At 32.5% G+C, this 14,363-nt stretch overlaps 1 non-coding gene and 2 pseudogenes across 1 annotated transcript; 2 read left to right on the top strand and 1 right to left on the bottom strand.

Annotated features, from left to right (window-relative positions):
- Positions 1–4,134: 4,134 nt before the first annotated feature.
- On the bottom strand, positions 4,135–4,239 carry LOC148207730 (U6 spliceosomal RNA). The gene has a single exon (XR_015787697.1). It is a non-coding gene; the product is annotated as a U6 spliceosomal RNA (small nuclear RNA).
- Positions 4,240–5,102: 863 nt separating this feature from the next.
- On the top strand, positions 5,103–6,059 carry LOC148207729 (tetrahydroberberine oxidase pseudogene; annotated as a pseudogene).
- On the top strand, positions 6,059–6,982 carry LOC148207728 (tetrahydroberberine oxidase pseudogene; annotated as a pseudogene).
- Positions 6,983–14,363: the final 7,381 nt, after the last annotated feature.

Here is a 14,363-nt window from a genome sequence, read left to right as displayed (position 1 = left end):
CATAACTCAGCGTAATTGGTATATACTCTTTCCTTCACAGTTGGAGGTTCAATTTCCATATCCCCAAATTGTTGTACTCAAACTTTATAAAAGAAAAATGATTATTTTAAGAAAGTTAATCGAATTCTCCTTGCTCTAGCTCTTTCCATTTTTTCTCTTTCAGTTTCTTCTTATTTTTCTTTCCGGAGGTTCGACCTTAGAGAAAAAGAATATATGTCAATTATCGCTGAACTATGCTCATGTTGGCTTTTGAGATATAATTATAACATATTGCTGTAAATAAATCCTACAAATTAAGTAGCAAATACACAATTATGATCTAGATCTGCCATATAGACAAAATAATTTAGATAAGAAACGATCCCTCAGTATAACATTTCTATAATCTTTTTGCTTTTCTAACTTGTTATATTTTAGATTTATTCTTACAATTAATAAATTGTAGTATCAAATCTTTGTCTTCAAGCTTGTACATCTCGACTTGAGATTTAGTGGCACATGTTCTCCAATACACTAGTTTGGACTTTCCCCATGTAATGTGAACAAAAGATGTAGTCACGATAATAAATGCAATATTGGGCTATAAAATGGGGTCTTTTCAATTTTCTCCATTCATCATGCTTACATAATATAATATTTTTCAAAATATGATCTTCCATGATATTTTTTTAAGAAAATTTTACTAAAATATAAAACAAATTAAGTTATGCATTCAAAATAAGAAAAGTTTGGTCTAACTCATTTATTAAACATAAAATGTCAATAAAATAAAATAATAATTAACCATCAACATGTTGAGATTGGTGGAGTCAAAACGACGTTGGAACGAGCTATGAACGAGTCGGGATCAAGCAGGGAAGCGTCGGGACGAAGCGGGAATGAAAACAGGTGAAGCGGCGCGTTGCAAGCTAGGGAGGTCGAGAGGAGGCAGTGCCGTAGCACTATAGATGGCGCTGAGACGCTGTCAATTTGGGCGCGGGCGGATTTTCGATCGTTTCGTATGTAGCACCATGACACTGTGTCGATGTTTATAAATACTGCATTTCGGATTTTAGGGTTTTTCAAACTGAAAAGGGGGTTTTAGCAGCCGATTTCAAAATGTTTTGGCAGCTAATTAGTGGTAGCGACTCGGGTGTTGGCATCACAGGTTGGGGAGATCAAGATCATCATTGTTGGAACCTCTAGGGGATATTATTGGGAAGAGTTATTGTAATTTAATCCTCAACACATTATTAGTGTATTACTCACATCTGAGTGAAAGACTAGGTAAACCAGTATAATTTTGTTGTGTTTTTTTCTTATATTTACAGTTTCTTCCTTATTTGCATATTGTGGTGTGTGTTTAATATTTACGTGGAAGAAAAAATTATTCAAGTTATTAATTTCCCAACACAACGTGTGTATATATATATATATATACTAACAATGAAATTCACACGAAACCTTGAAACTTTGAACTAAACGCCCTCTCGTTGAATAAAGAAATTTCAAACCTTCAATCCTCCAAGTTTTGCAATGTCATTTTCTGTTGAATCATCTATTTCAATAGCCAACGTCACTCATCACTTATTATGTACATATAAACAAAATGAAGTCTAAATTTTATTTTACTCATAAATTTTTTTATTTTATTTTGATCCCTAAACTTTTAAATATTATATTTTTGTGTTTCCATATTCTTTCGAAAACTATTTATCTTACGCTTTAATTTTTTAATCATTTTTAACCGAGGGAACCCAAATCTATTTAATTTGGAAACACATACTTAAAATTAACCTACTACATGTGCATGACATCAAACATTTATTCATGCGAATATATATTGATCAAATAAATCAAGTGTGTTTAGATGATTTTTGAAAAAAAAATATAAAAAAAATAGATATTGAATTTTATGAAGAATTATACTAGCTATGCCTATGGAGTGCTTCCTGTTCGAGCACTTTAAAAGAATTGTACTAATTTATGGCACAAATTAAAAATGGGTTTTATACCTGATATTTAAAAGATAAAATAAAATATTTATTACTATTTTAAAAATATTTATATATTTATAAATTTAGAGATAACATTGATTAATATTAATTTTTTTTTTGAAGTAGATTAACATAAAGTTAAAATAAAGACAATTGACTTGGAAAAATGTGTGAGCGTGGAAAAAATAATTTCAAGTAACTTAGTCAAGACTAATCTAAATTAATATTTTGATGTCAAATACGTACGTTAAAGGACATATTTTTATAAAATTATCTTTGTTTGAATACTAACACTTGACCTTATTATAATATTGCATTGGTAATGAAATCTCTTTACTGAACTTCTAGTTTTTATTTTTTAGTTCAGCGGACTACAAAATTTTGAAACTTTCATTATTTTAGACGATCATAATATATTTTAACCAATTTAAACTATATTCAAGTTTATAGTTAATTTCAAATTAGATTTATTTAAACTATAACTGAAATTATATTTTTCATGAAAATAATCCTCAGTTAATTATACCATGTAACCCTTTTTGTTTTCCAATCCTCCGACCTCACTTTGAATCTTTGAAAATAAAATTGGTCCAAACTAATTTATCTAATAAAAAAATAGTTTTATTAATTGGAGAGGATTATAATTCTACCATTGACTTAGAGATATATACGCCTAAACCAATCTCCATCCTCCAAAAAAATTTGGACAAAAATGGTTGAGGCTATGAATGCTCACGGGATTTTTTATAAGAAATTTTGTTGTCGTTATCAAATCTGATTTTTTTAAGTAAATAATAATAATAATAATTAATAATTTTATAGGTCAAGTAAATATGGATATTTCTATAATGAACACATGTATGCATCTATTAGGAATGCAAAGAAAAAAAAAATCCATCAAATACTCAGCATGACATGTACTTTTTCCCTCGAAGCTAGAGGGTTGATGCTTCATATCTTCAATTTGTTGTACTAATAGAAAGTGTGATATTTTTTTATTATCTTTACAACATGTGGGATGAAGATTCGAACCTCTGATTTTTTTGTTGATAAATATATGACTTTAGCCCGTTATGTTGTTTTCTTAGGTTCATACATCAGCAATACACTACAAGAAAATAGGTTTGATTCTCAAGGACGTCGAAAAAATATCATTGAAGATCAGTTTGAGTCGCTAAAAGTACCAGCGACGGTATCGCACGAGTCGTTAATTTGTCGCTAAAACCGCATCGTTTTTAGTTTTTGTGACATAAGCGATTTCCACATCACTAAAACACTTATCAACGACACCTTCCCTACGTCGCACATACGCCAGGTGGCTAATAATGTTATCCATAGAGTAATTTGATTTTGAGTTGTTAGGTTTTAGTTGTTGTTTCATTTTTTTTCCTCAAATGTAAACGCTAAGACTTTCAATTTAGAAATGAACTTGGATTTCCAAGTTTAGATTATACATATACGTGAGGATGTAATCGATCGTGTGAATCTTCCACATGCACGTGTGAATGATCCAAAAAACAAGAAGACCAACAACTTGCATTGCAAATTTGAATTATACATGTGGAATTTTGGTCCCAATTTGAATGTTTCAAGATGTTGTTTTCCTGAAAATATTTTCTTTTATGCTATTAAAAATTAAAAAAAGAACAAAATCCTTTATGTCTAAATTTCAAAAATATTAAAAAGTTTTAATTAAATATATTTGAATGTTTTTTTTTTCTAAATTTAGTCTCTATTATTTAAAAAATAGTTGAGAAAGTCCTTATGTTTTAACATTTTCTAATTTAGATCATCACTGTCAGTGAATATTAAAATTGGCCAATAATAAAACACAAGGGACTAAGTTAAAACTTTTTAAATAATAGAGATAGCTAAATAGAAAGAAAAGTAAGAAAAAATAAAATAAAATAACCTTAACGTTGGAGACTATATATTTTAACTTAAAAAAAGATCATAGTTTACTCATTTCAACTTGTCAAGCTTTGATACCATATCGAGTTTTATGGTTACCTCTCAAGATCAATAGGCAAATGAGAGGAACAACCTCATATATCTTATAAATCTTGTTATGTCCCTTAGTATTTTTCGACGTGGGACATCCTTAACCTATTGCCTCAAGATGATAATTTTTTTGGATTCACCAATATTGACGAGATATTATTGTAGATAATTTATCTCAATTTTTGCGTGTCATCCTCTCGTACAAGGACCATGCTAATCTTCTCTCGTTCCAATTTCATGGGAGGTCCCCTATTATCAAAACTTATCCAAATAAGACCTTACAGTATGCCTTGTTTTCTATGTTTAAACGTCTATAGGCTATATCCAATTTTGAAAATTCTCCAATATCTTTTCAAAACCCTTTTCTTATAAAATTTCCAAACAGGAAAATTCTATACCCAATAATGGTAATGGAGACCCCCTCAAGATTTACATAGCACAACGTTTCTTCATAAGAAGTATAATAAACAATTAGATCTAATACTAGATTATGAAATCTTAATTAAGTTCAATTTGTTATTTTGGGCTAATTTATTCGTAATCCCCTTTAATGGCAAACTCTCTGTCCTTGCGAATATGGACAATAATAAGGAACATGTTGATTAACTACAGACAATAAATCCAAAACTTCTTTTAAGTATATATTATAACATCATCTTATTTAGAACACCCAGGGACTCGTTTGGTAACGTTCTTATTCCTGTTCTTGTTTCTTTATTTTTAATGAAGAAAAATGTATTTCATGGTTCCAACTTCCAAAAGTCAAATATGATAAAATAATCTTTTTTAAGAAAATGTTTAGATTTATTTAAAAAATTGTAAACGAGAAACAAGAAACGGGAACGTTACCAAACGAGGCCTAAATTATAATTTTTTCTCACTTTTTTATCAAGTAATTGACTTAGCCAATTCATTTTCGAAAAAATGACAAAATGAACTTACTCAATCCATTACAAATAATTTCGTGCTTTGATTTTTCTTTGTTCAATATTTTAACGCTGAAGCTTTGACATTGTCTTTTTTTTTTTTTTTTTCCTTTTGTCTTTTCCTTGGGCTCAAATTAAGCTGCCTCCTTACCACTATAAATAACAAAGCCCTCATCCATTTCGAAACACAAAACCAAACATGAAGTCTCCAATTACCTTGTTAGCTTATACTTTTGTTGTCTTGTTTGTATCGGCAGCTTCTGCTCACAACCATGAAGATTTTCTTCATTGTCTTTCTCTTCATTCCCCTAATGGCTCATCAATTTCAAATATTATTTACACTCCAACTAATCCTTCGTACTCTTCAGTTTTGAACTTCTCAACTCATAACTTAAGATTCACAACTTCCGAAACCCCAAAGCCTCAAGTCATTGTCACACCATTGCAAGTTTCACAAGTTCAAGCATCTATCGTTTGTGCCAAAAACAACGGGTTTCAAATACGAACACGAAGTGGCGGCCACGACTATGAGGGTCTTTCTTATGTCTCTGACGTCTCCTTCATCGTCGTCGATCTAATAAACCTTCGGTCAATCAATATTGACGTGGAAAAGAAATTTGCATGGGTCCAATCTGGAGCCACCATTGGTGAACTCTATTATAGAATTGCAGAGAAAAGCAAAACTTTGGGGTTCCCAGCCGGGGTTTGCCCCACCGTCGGTGTTGGTGGGCATTTCAGCGGTGGTGGTTATGGTTTGATGCTACGGAAATTCGGCCTCGCTGCTGATAACGTGGTTGACGCTTACTTCATTGACGTCAACGGTAAACTACACGACCGAAAATCAATGGGAGAGGATGTTTTTTGGGCTGTTAGAGGAGGAGGTGGAGCAAGCTTTGGAATTGTTCTTGCATGGAAAATAAAGCTTCTCCCCGTTCCACCGGTGGTGACTGTTTTCACGGTTACAAGAAATTTGGAACAAAACGCCACCGACCTTGTCCACCGGTGGCAATACGTGGCCGACAAACAAGATGACAAACTTTTCATCAGAATTATATTAAGAGGCGTGAACTCAACGGATCAATATGGGGAAAAAGGACAATTGAAGCAGCTTTCAACTCTTTATTCCTCGGAAAAGTCGAAAAGCTTCTTTCGATAATGCACAAGACTTTCCCTGGGTTGGGACTGGCAAAAGAAGATTGCATACAAATGAGTTGGATTGAGTCCATTCTCTATTTTGCCGGCTTCCCTAGAGGGGAGCGATTGGAGGTTCTTCTCGATAGAAGGCCATTGGTCCCCAAAAGATTCTTCAAAGCCAAATCAGACTATGTAAACGAGCCAATCCCCAAACCTGGGCTTGAGGGCATATGGAAATTATTCAACGAAGAAGATGCTGAAGCAGCAGAGATGATTCTGAGCCCTTACGGTGGAAAAATGAATGAGATTTCTGAATCAGAGATTCCCTTTCCGCATAGAGCTGGAAATCTTTACAAGATTCAACATTTGGTGTATTGGGAAGAAGAAGGCGAAGATGTTGCACAAAGACATATAAATTGGATTCGTAAGCTTTACAGTTATGTGGCACCTTTCGTCTCGAAGAATCCAAGAGCGGCATATATCAATTATAGAGACTTAGATATTGGGACGAACAACAAGAATGGGAACACGAGCTATGGGGAAGCAAGCATTTGGGGAGTAAAATATTTCAAGGGCAATTTTAAGAGGCTGGTGAGTGTTAAAACTAAGATCGATCCTTCTAACTTCTTCAGAAATGAGCAGAGCATTCCTTCTCTTTTGTCATGGTGGGAGAAGAGGGGACTTTAGATGACTTTAAATATATGATTGTGTGTACCGAAGAAAGCCCCATTTGATGGATGCATACGGAGAGAATAAGAGGGTTTTCTACTTTGGTTTAATTATAGTTTATGCCTTAATATAAAATTGCTTCCTTTGTATTCTTTACGTTCGTATATGATCAATTTGTATTCATAATTAGGCAACCTATATAGGTACAAATCCTATTGTGTATTTTTCGATAAATAAACAAAATATATCCTAATTTGTTCCTCCACTATTTTCGTATTTATTTTGTTTATTTTGGATCCTTATTTTCTCAGACTTTTTTCTAAATAATACTTTTTAACTTATTTTAATCGTAATTTAAAACCTATTAAATGAAAATTGTGTTTTTTGAAACTTACTCCAAAAAATGCATTCCATATTATGGTGTCACTCGGTCTCAATTGTACTATTGTCAGTATTTGGTAAACTCTTGAAGAGACGACCGTACAAATTTTTTTTCTTCTTTGCCAAAAGAAGGTCCTCTCTCCTACCGCAAAATGTATCGTTTCTTCAAGAGATATTCAATGTGCATGACAAACCCGTAATTTGGTCGTCTCTTGAAAGACTATTATGTCTTTTTTTTTTTTTACCCCATCCCACTTTATCTCTTCCCCTCCAACCAAAATCATCAACCACCATCTCTCTGGTGCTGCTTGCTGATTCTGCTGCCGCTCCGACCACCTCCGCTGTTGATGCTGCCGTAGATAATTTCAACAATATTTTGAAATCCTAACCAAAATTCATTTTTATAAGTTGTTGAAAAAAAAAATCAAATTCAATCTTGATTCAATTAAACAGATTTTAACTTAATTAAAAAAAGAAAAATATTCCACCAACAAAATAAAATAGCATACTAAATTTAAATTTAATTTAATAATACTTAAAAACATTAAGCCCAAATCATTTAGTAACATTTCTGTTCATTTACACATGGTAATACACTATCAATCACAAAATTCAAGTATATTTTAGGTCAAAACATTGGAGGTTCCATTTAAAGAAAAGAAGAAATAACCAATGAAAATCTTAATCATGGAAGCACATTTTCTTTTTCATTTAAACTCAAAATCTATGCCAATATTTTCATTACGAAATTATTAAGATATCTATAAAATTCGTATATATAAATTATATATAGACAAAAGAAAATTACGACTTAAAAAAATTAATTTGAGTTTAACATTATTGTACGTTCAAAAGAACTTAACCCAAAGAAAATAGCCACAACACATTTCGAGTGTGTTTGAGAGTGATTTTGGTATGGCAAAACCATTTTTGTCATTGTCAAAATCATTTTCATTTACATTAATCATGTTTGGCAAATTAAAAAATTGATTTTAGAATAACATAAAATCATTTAAAATTCATTTTTAAAATATAATGATTTTGGAAAATCAATTATCCTTAGATCTCTTTTTTCAAAATCACTCCTTGCATCACTTCCAAACATACCCTCCATAAATAACGAAGTTAAGGGTACATTTTGGGGCTACAATTCATAATTCAAAGAGGAAGCAAATTCAGCCAGCATATTTGAATAACTATTGAATTTTTTTTAATATATAACACAGTTTTTGTAATTACAAAATAGTTTTTTTTAGTACAACGGGTAAGGATGGAGTCAAACTCACATCCTCTTGGTTAAAGATATATGCTAATTACCGTTGAGTTATGCTCGCTTTAACGTAATTACAAAATAGTATAATCTTGATGCAATACATATTAAATAATTAATATGTTAAATTACAAATAGATATTTCTACGAAGGTAAAATTTAAAAATTCTCTTTTGTAATATTGCATCATAAATCTGGATGAGAATTCGAACTTACCACCTAGGTCTACAAATGTAGAGATTGAGGATTAAACCTCTCCGACTCATATGAAAAGAGCAATATTTTTTAACTGTTATGAGCTAAGTTCATATTGACATATACATGAGTTGGTATCATATTTTATCTATCATTTTTTATTTGAGAAGCCTAGTTTATTTGTCATATGGTTTAATAATAACTATTGCCTATTACATTATATAGATTTTTTTAGTACAACATATAGAGGTGGGGATTCGAACTGATCATGACCTTTTGGTTATAAGTATCTTGCTTGCTATAGGATCCATTTTTCTGATGGGGTTTATCACCACTTTAGCTACTTTAGTGGCTTGGCCAGTTATTCGAGATTTCGGAGTGGGGTGAGACGGCAATTCGATAGAATCAAGGTCGGATCGAACCTGGACTCTCGAATCTTTTGCTTCTTGGATAGCGGTGAACAATGCAACTTGCGTTGCGGGAGATGTCCGCTTATCGGAGAGCTAGCTAACTCGTTGAGTTACGTTCAAATTTGCTATATTACATGATATTTTGTTTAAATGAATTGTATATTATATCTTTATATAGCATATTAAAATAATCATCATTTTTATGTAATGATGGCATTAAATTATGCTTTGTTATTACTTTTTGTTAGAAATAACAAAAATATGCGCATCGTTGAACTATAAAAAAAAATAAAAAATTAGGTTCTTGTTATTTAACTTTTCAAGAAAACAAACGATTGGTTTTCTTTCTTTTTATTAGTTTAACAGCATGGGTGGGGATTTAAAGTTCATACATTTAGGACAAATTTATAGGGACATGTTTGGGATGTGTAAATTTAAAATACGTGTTCTATCTGAAGTGAATTTTCTTTTTTTCTTTTTTTTTTAAGTACAGTGGTTGAATCATAACCACTTCTGTAAAAATTGTTTAATAAATTATTTTAATGTTTGGTTCTGCAGTTGATTCTGATAGGTTTAAAAGTTGTTTTGAATAATTGATTTTTGTTTTGAAAAGTTATTTTAGAATAATTAAATTACTAAAATAGAAATAACGTTTGAGAGGCAAAAGAGAGAACAAGAATTCAAGATAAAAGAAATTAGGGGCCATTTATTTTTTGGGAAGGCAGATGCCCGACATCTTAGATATCTGGAATTTTAGATGTCTGAGCCACGTTTGTTTTGCAGGATTTATTAATCAGAATGTTATAAATTTATATAATGTTCCGAAAACACTCTTATGAATATTCATATGATTTATACATTAATCTAATATAATTTACATTTATATAATAGATTTTCTTAAAATTAATATTTTAAGTTTTTTTACACTAATTGTCTGTATGTATTAATTTTTGTATTTTATTAGGTAGAATTCATATTAATATAAGATTTTTTGAAACGTAATTAATATTGAATATAAATTTCATTTTCAACTTTAATATTTTTTGATATATGTATTATTGAGCATTTTTTAGCTTTTTACCGTGAAGGAAAACCGAAGCAAAAAAAGGGAGAGTGGCGCATTGTTTTTCTTCGGAAGAGCAAAAGAGAAGAAGTGGATCTTGGACTATAGAGTGTTGTCTACACTCGGTATACTTAGAAGTTAGTATCTTTTTGCTGGGAAATTAACTGACCTTAATAATTTCCCATTCTACAGAAAATATCAACACAACCAAGAATATGCAAATAGAAAGAAAAGCAGTAAACGACACAGCAAATTATACTGGTTCACTAGTAAGGGCTACGTCCAATCTTCCACTTAGATGTGAGTAATTCACTAATATTGTTAGTCATTGGATACAATAACACTCCCCAAAATATCCCTTAGGTCTCAACAAAAGCCCCCTAGCTTCTAAGTATTTTACACAATTAATATTTAGGAACATGAATGAAAAACTCACAGAATCAAGATACAATTACCCGATAATATCGATCTTCATCAACCCCAAAGCTTCTGTCAATGTCCAAGCCGTTGCCACTGATTTGCTGCAAAAAAAACCCTCTGAAAACGGCTGCAAATAACCCCCTTTTCGACTGGTAAACCCTAAAATCCGAAGGCTGGATATTTATAAACATCGAAACAGCACCATGGCGCTGTCCCCGGTGCCATGGCACTATGGACGCAAAACTGCACCGGCACACCAACTAGGACAGCGCCATGGCGCCCTAGAGCGGTGTCGCGACACTGTCTTCTTTGGCCCAAGTGGCCTACAGTGGCCCGCTTCCCCATTTTTCATCCCCGCTTAGACCCGACGCGTCCCAGCTTGATCCCGACTCATACCTAGCTCGTTCTGACTCCACTAATCCCAACAGTTTTGTCTACTTTGGAGTTCTTATGATCGAGTTACCGAAAAGAAAGGTGCACATTCTTAGTATACGCAGTAACTATCAATTCTTTTAAGTCATTTCTCAACCACACTTTCATGGTCTCATGATCCCTCTCATTCGGATATGGTATCGGTTCATTCATGTACTCCTCCTCTCTATTCGGACGTTGCAGTCTGTCCAAGAATGTGGTGAGTCTCATGGCGAATGAGACAATGGTGATAGGTCTGATGAATGCACTAATGAACAGGTATGAAAAAACCCTCTGTCAATAATAAGATATATCTTGTTAGAAGAAATTTTAACATTCGAATGGGTGAGAATGCTTTTGTGAATTCTCATATAAATGAAGTTACTAATTTAATCAATCAGTTAGCTTCCCTGAAGATTACATTTAGTGATGAGGTGAATGCTATTTTATTGACTTATTTGCCTGAAAGTTGAGAAACGATGAAGACGACTGTGTCTAATTCGTTAGGAGATAGAAGTTTGAAATTTTTAGAAATTTGAGATGTTGCAATTACTGAAGAAATTCATAGGAAAGAGAGAATTCACTTCTAGTTTTGCATCTGGCCCAACATTAGCGGTTCAACTGAAAGGTAAAAAAAATGTTGAATACGATGATAGCAACATAGAAATTGAGGAAGAATGGGAATGGAGAATTCGAATGTTATTACTGCCACAAGAAGGGCCACTTCAAGAAACACTTTAGAACCAACAACATTGACAACCAGGATAGATCTATTAGTTTAGGTTCAACAATTTGAAGGTCTGGAAAAGAAAAAGAAAAAGAGTTATGTTGGTTGTCAGGTAATAGCCCTAATTGTCAGACGGTTCAGCGAATTGATGAAGTCGTATACGCGAAATGATGCATCAAAGAGAAAGACTACAGTTGGTGCTGAGGTCGAGGTTGGAGTTTCTAGCTTGGTAACAGGCTTGAATGGGGATGTTAAGTCAACTTCTTTCTTTGGGAGTCGTTGGGCAGGATTGAAGAAGGAAGTATTGGAGGTATCACTTAGTTCGAGCAGGAGCACGCGGCAATATCTTTTACGTCTGGGAGACAAGACCACGTAGGTTGTCTAATCTCAGGGGAAGAATAGATGGAACCTTGGTCGTTGTTTTCCAAGATGATCAGATGCTATTGCTACATGGGAATAGAGCCTTGGTTGTTTGTCAAGAGGATTGGAACTGTTATTGCATGATATTTTATCTCCCAGTGGGAGATTATTAGCTAAGGTGGATACAAAAGAAAAATTCATTAAATGCTTATTATTGGGCCAAGAAACCACTTTTGGGCCCAAACCAATTTTCCTTCTTCCCCGAGTATCATCTCATTACATTGATATATGTATTGAGCTTTTTTTAGCTTTGTGCAGTGAAGAAAAGGGGAGAAAAGAGGGGAGAGTGGCGACGTTGTTTTTCTTCGGCAGAGAGAAAGAGAACAAAGTGGATCTTGGACTGTAGAGTGTTGTCGGCCGTCTGTTCATAACTCTTGTGAGATTTTTCATTCTGTATTCCTAAGTAGCTATTGTTGTAGTGCTTAAAAATTAGGTGTCTATTGTTGTAGCATCTAGAGATCGTCTTAGAATGAAAAAAGACCCATCGTAATCTTCTCAACATAGTGAAACCTACATATTGTAAAAGATTGGAACTAGTCCCGAACTTGGGACGAACTCGTATATTATCTATTGTTTAATTTTCTATCCCTATCGTATATTTCTTTTATAATTGATTAAACTATAATCTGCTCTGTTATGTGGAAGGGGAAAAACTAGTTAGATCCTGTTGGATTGCTCCTACATAAAAATAGGTATATTTTATTATAATGTACTATTTCCAGCAGTTTGTTTTTGGTTTTAAGCAAACTCTGACTAAACAGAATAGAGGAAAATATGTACTAATTGAAAATGATTGTTCATTTCAAACTTCTTTTGAGCCCCATAAAAAAGTGTAGCCTTTTAGCAGCACAGATTGAGCAAAGAAATTAAAAAGCTTTGTGTTTGAAAATTTTGGAACATCAAAGGTTTTAACTTCTCAGAAACTTCCCCATTTGATTCTTTTTGTTGGTAAGAATTTTTTTGTTACTAGTACATCAACTTTTTTGCCTAGTTGTATGTTAGTGACACAAGGAGGAAAGCCTACACATGTGTAATAGCTCGAGAAATTAATAGATGCATCATGTGGCATGTCTTAATCATTATTGTACAACCAAGAGATTGTAAGTTTGATCTCCTACCTTCACATTTTTTACTAAAAAAAGTGACACCATACCTTACATTCATCCATTAATTCCAATCGTTAATACTAACTACACTAAGTTGAACTTTTTAAATAATGAGGACTAAATTAGAAAAATCACTCAGATATTAAAGTCTAAAACATAATTTCCAAAAATTAATTTTACTGGATTAAATATAATCGCATAAGAAATCATAATCTAAGTAATAATAAAATCTGCCAAAGCGAGCATAGCTCAGCGGTAACTGGCATATACCTCCAACCATGAGGTCAAAATATTGAGTCTCATTTAGAGTGAGGCGGACATCGACACGTGTGGGGAGACTAGCACAGGTAAGCTCACATAAGGTGGGTTAATATCTATACATTATTATTGGTTGGACAAAACTATATATTTATCAATTACAAAAACAGATGATGTATATTATCCATTCAATTGTGTAAATTAAGTTAGGATTCCAGTTATAACACAATTAAAGTAACGGAAACTCGCAACTTAAAAGAATAGGTGAACGACCTAAAACTTTTAAAAAGTTATAAGAAAGATAACAAATAAAGATAAGAGAAGAGAGACCATTGCAGGTTTATATGGATTCACCTAATGTGGATTGTCAAGGATCCCACATTGAAAAAAGAGAGAATTTAACAATGGTTTATAATAAACATGAGCTAATCCTCTCATAACCAATTGATTTTGAGATGGAACCATGAAATATTCGAGAATGATTTCCCTTACTTTTCTCTCGTGTAAACGACTAAAACTTTCCTTCTCCACATTTTTAATTGTGTGGCAGCGTCGTGACTCTTCATATATCAGAGCCATGGCGCTTTGAACTTGAAGTTCAACCTAGATTTTTGGCTCCACAGCATCTTTTGGTTCTATTTTTCTCATGACAAGTGATTTGCAAAATGTTAAACATAGTTTTCGTTATCTCAAAAAAAAAAAAGAGCAAAATATTATATATTTAAATCTCTAGTATTTGCTTTGGTTTCTAAGTTTAAACGTAATTTATTTTTGTTTCAAAAGTAAAAAAATCTTATATTGTATTTTCAAGCCACTAAACAATCTTAATAAAATAAGTATATATATAGATTACTTTGGTATAAATTACTTTTTCAAAGTGATTGCTATATTTTAAATAAATTCATTAAATGGTTTACTATTTAAATTAATTAACATAGTAAATCAAAATGGTAAGCTTTACTCTCGTTTTGACGATGATAGTAAGCCGTTTACTAT

Source organism: Momordica charantia, unplaced genomic scaffold (assembly GCF_013281855.1).
Source record: "Momordica charantia cultivar OHB3-1 unplaced genomic scaffold, Mcharantia_2.0 BLBB01000098.1, whole genome shotgun sequence".
Taxonomy (NCBI): Eukaryota; Viridiplantae; Streptophyta; class Magnoliopsida; order Cucurbitales; family Cucurbitaceae; genus Momordica; species Momordica charantia.
The sequence above is the reverse complement of the archived record's forward strand: the minus strand, read 5'-3'. Positions and strand labels throughout refer to the sequence as shown.